The sequence below is a fragment of the Leucopleurus acutus genome, assembly GCF_964270905.1.
Source record: "Leucopleurus acutus genome assembly, chromosome: 3".
NCBI classification, from domain to species: Eukaryota; Metazoa; Chordata; class Mammalia; order Artiodactyla; family Delphinidae; genus Leucopleurus; species Leucopleurus acutus.
The window spans coordinates 1,505,179-1,509,852 of NC_139145.1; positions in this window are offsets into that span (position 1 = coordinate 1,505,179).

A 4,674-nucleotide genomic window follows, 5' to 3' on the forward strand; every position below is an offset into this window, starting at 1 on the left:
GCTCTCCACCCACCCCTCACCTCCCAGCCGGTGAGCGCAAAAGTTCTCTGTGACCACAATGTCAGGGGCCCCAATCTCCTTCCACCACTTGCTGTGTGGCTGAGGGTAAGTGTCCCAACCTCTCTGAGGTCCCATTCCTTCTCTCTTAAGCTCAGAAAAAGTCATCCAGTATCCACTCTGTGGCCGGGCACTGGGCTGCTGTTGGACGGGGAGTTGGTTAAGAGCACAGATCTTTGTGTTCAAGTCTGAGGCTGAGAACAAGATGCTCCAGGGGCCCAAGAGAGGGAGACCCTGACCTCCTGGGGGCTCAGGCAGAACTCCCCAGAAAGGGGGGTAAGATGAGCTTGTTCCACTGAACCATATGCACCCTACAGAGTCACTATGACCTCGTTTGTAAAAGACTGTAAATAACCTAGCTGCCCATCACTGGGGGATCTGCTGGAGAAACTCAGGTTCCTCTGGCCAAATATCAATACAAAGCAACTTTTCACAGAGAGGTAGATACATCTCTTTGTGCAGCCACTAATTCCCTGCAGCTTCCCTCGCAGGAGGGGGAGTCTGTTTCTCCACCCCTTGGAATCTGGGGGCTTGGTTTAATGGTAAGAATACGGCAGGAGTGACGTGGCATTCAGAGCTTAGTTTGCCAAGGAGCCCTGCGGCTCCTACCTTTGTCCCCTTGGAACACTGCCCAGAGGTGGCCGTGTGTCTGAGGCCTCCTGAGTTAGCCCAGGTGACACTGAGCCCAGCAGAGGAACTTTGCTGCCAACCCACAGAATCATGAGGAATAATAAATTTTTATGCCCCTACGTTGGGGGATGTTTGTTACGCAGTGACAGGTCACCGAGACTTGCTGACATACAAGTGTAGCATGCGCGTGGTGTAACACCATTTCTTTAAGATGATCCTTATTAAGAAGATCTTATGTTTCTATGATTTTAAATATATTGAGAAGGATCTAGAAAGATCCTGCTGACCCAGGATTGAAGATGGTGATGAAAGGGGGATGTTAGCCTATCCTTAACATTTTAATATTTCATGAGGAGAAATTTAATATGTTACAGAGTGTTATATTGAAATTTTAATATTTTACAAGGAGTCTGAGAAAGAGAAGGCCAGAGGCAGATAGGGAGACGCAGGGCAAGACCGAGGGAGACTAGGAAAGGCAGACACAGAGGCGGAGACTAGAGAAGGAAGAGGGAGAAAAGAGCCGGTGACACTGATCCCGCCCCCTCTGCCCCCTGGCCCCCGTATAAATCCCTGGCATCCCCGGCCGGCCAGCCCGCCAGCCAGCCCACCATGCCGTCCGGAGGCTCCCCGCTGACCCCTGCCCAGTTCCCACCCTTTCAGCTCCCTGCCCACGGTCAGCGCGGGCCTTGGAACACCGGGCGGGGGCTGCGGCCATTGGACGCGGGTGGGGGGGGGGGGCCGGTCCTGCTCCACGTGCCCATGGTCACCACAGCCCACAGCTTCCAGGTGCTGTCTGCCAAGGCCCCGCTCCGGGAGACGTCGCCAGAGGCCCCGGCAGGCCCCACCTTGAGCCCAGACCAGGCTCCCACCCCACGGCAGATTCCAGAGTCTTCTGAAGGTGGACAGGATCTTGACATTGCTGACGGTCAGCCCTGCCCCTCCCCACAGCTGCCTTGTTCCCAGAACAGCTTTAGCAACAGGCTGGGCTGACGTACACCTTCTGGTTCACTCAGCCCCCGACCCCAAACCCTTTCCTTATCCCCATCCACAGATGAGGACGCTAAGGCCCAGAGAGGCTGAGCAACGTGTACTGGGTCACACAGCCGGGATCCTAACTCAGGGGGCGGGCTGCCCCCCACATCCCTCCTGTGCTCTGAAAGCTGTCTCGTGGGTGAGAAACAGGTCCAAAGCTAGGTGGGTGGGAAGCAAACAGGGGAAGGAACCGCCTGCCCACCTGGCCCCAGGAGCTGGGAGGAAACAGCTTCCCCCGTTCTCACGACCAGGTCTGGTCCTGCCACCCACAGACCTGGGGAGCCCTCATCTCCACCCTGGAGCACCAGTGATGCCGCAGAGCCCTGCAGCCCCCCATGGCTGGCCAGTGAGGCAGGAGAGGAATCCAGTTCTGCCTGGACCCAGACGTGGATGTGGATGTAAAAGGAAGAAGCTTTTGTTGACTTTGCAAATGGGGTGTGGGGGGGAGGGGTCTTGGATCCCTGGGGCTGTTGGATTGTGACGCCCCGGGGGGTCTGGCCCTCCTGCTTCTCGCTTCCTCCCCAGCTCCAAGCCCGAAGCCCTCACTGTCCGCAGGAATAGTGCCTCCCACCCCGCCCCATCCGCTCCATCAGACCGAGAGCTTCTTGGCTCTGATGTGCAATAAATGCCCTCCGCTGAAAAGCGCATGTCTTTTCATGCTCTCTGCCTGTGTTCAGGGCCCAGGTCAGCTCCTTGGCCCACCCCGTCCCGTCCCCAGGCCATGCTGACTGGAGCCTGCAGGGGTCAGGACTCACCCAGGAATGAAGAGCCCAGAGGGAAAACAACATTCCTGGCTGAGGGGGCTGACCGGGAGCCTGGGATCCAGGCGGATATGCCTTTGGGCCCCACCCTGTCGCTAATTCCCGAGTTCTCTTTCCTCACCTCTGCGCCGCCCCCGCCCCCGCCCGTCTCCCCCAAAGCACCAGATCCACACCCACTGCGTGTCTTAGAGGAACCCCAAATTAATGTGCCCCAAGCTGATGCTCCCCCTTCCGCCTGCCACCTCCCCAGCTTTCCTCATCCCAGGATCCATCCCCACAAGTCCCCCGCTTGCCCAGGCCCCAAACCTTGGGGTCACCCTTGACACCGCCCCCCCCCCCCCCGCCCACCCCATGCATCCCATCCGTCAGCAAGTACTGACAACTCTACTTCAGAACTTATCCCGAAGCTTTTAAGGGACACATAACACCAATCCAACCTCGGACACCAGAGGAGGAAGGAATATTCCCCACCTGTTATATGAGGGCAGTGTAAGCAACACCTGTCAAAAACATTGCAGAAAAAGAAAACCACAGACCAATATCCCTCACGAATACAGATGCAAGGACCCCTCACCAAATATCACCAGATTGGAGCCAAAGGATTGCACATCGTGACCACCAGGTGGTCATGGCCAGGAACGCAAGGAAAATCCATCTATGTGATTCACCACGTCGACAGAATAAAGGAGAAAAAAACCCATGACCATGTCATAGCTGCAGAAGAGGCATCTGACAAAGTTCAACACCCATTCAGGTTAAAATCGTGGCAACTAGAAATAGAAGGGAATTTCCTCAACCTGATAAAGGCCATCTGAAAAAACTGACAGCTAACATCACCGTAGACGGTGAAAAACGAACGCTTTCCCCATAAGACCTGGCAAGGCTGGCAAGACAAGGACACCCACGGTCACCTTGGACATTGTACTTGAGAGCCTGAACAGTGAGATAGGACAGGAAAACCAAATCCACGGTAAGTGTTGGGAAAGAAGAACTAAGATGGGCCCTATTTGCAAAATCTGAAGCTGCTGCAAGGCTTACTTGCTGAATGACAATTACCTGCTGAAAACACCTGCTGTGGTTCAGGCCCCAGCACCCCTCAGCTGGATCAAAATGGCACCTGCCCCAAGGCTGGAGCACTGTGGGGTCCCCGGGCTGAGGCCAGATTGGCCAATTTGTCGATTCAACCAAAAGAGAGCGGGGTTTTGGTAAGCTCCATGGGGTGCACGTAGGGAGGCCCCGAGGGCACTGTTTCTCCAGTCGTACCAGGGACCTACACTTACTTGGGACTCTGGGACTTGCCGACTAGGGCCTGCCTTACACAAGAGGCTAGTGTCAGTTCGAGGCCCCCGCTTGACCACACAGAATGGCTGCAGAGGCCCCAACGCCACGTCTGGGCAGCCCTGCGGGCTTTGCCCACACCGGGCCCTTTGCCGGCAGGCCTCTCCCACCCTCTGGGGCCCTCAGAGCTTGTCCTGTGATGTTTGCCTTACAGTCTGGCTTTGGGCCCCTTTTTGTGGCGGGAGCCGCATTTGGGGACCAGCATCCCCACGCACAGCCCGGGAAAATGCTGACTCAGTAAATAACACCAGCTAACCAACCACTCAAGGCTGTTTACCGTGGATGGGGCAGACAGACTTGTGAATCATACAGTCCTGTGTCATCCTCCCAACAGCCTCGAGGGACTGCTTGCTATGATTCCCACATTACACTTGAGGTTCCTGGGGCTCAGAGAGGTTAGGTCATTAGTCAAGGTCATCCTGAGGGGACCCGGCACAGCCCCAGGGGCCTGGAGCCCAAGGCCTCAATCCCTCTGCTCTCTGGCCTGCCAGAAATCCAGGACTCTGCTCCCGTTACAGAGGGAAAGCCACTTGTCTGAAGCCACACCTGAGGCTCCCAGGCCATGTGACCCCCTCCCTCCCCTGGCCCCGACCGCCAGTCCTGCACATCTCGCCAGAGAACGAAGGAGAGAAGAGCTTTTAATTTTAGAAATAGTTACTGCCACCTAAGGGTTCCTGCTGGCTTTCCCAGGCATGAGGACGCAGAACGGGGAGAGCCATGGCCCTGCGACACTCCCACCCAGAGGGACACACGGGGGTTACGGAAGCCCCCTGGGCTGGCAGCCACCTCCAGGCCCCCTGCCCCTGCCACAGCTCCCCCATCTGGAGCCACCCTCTCCTCCCAGGGGGTCTGTCTC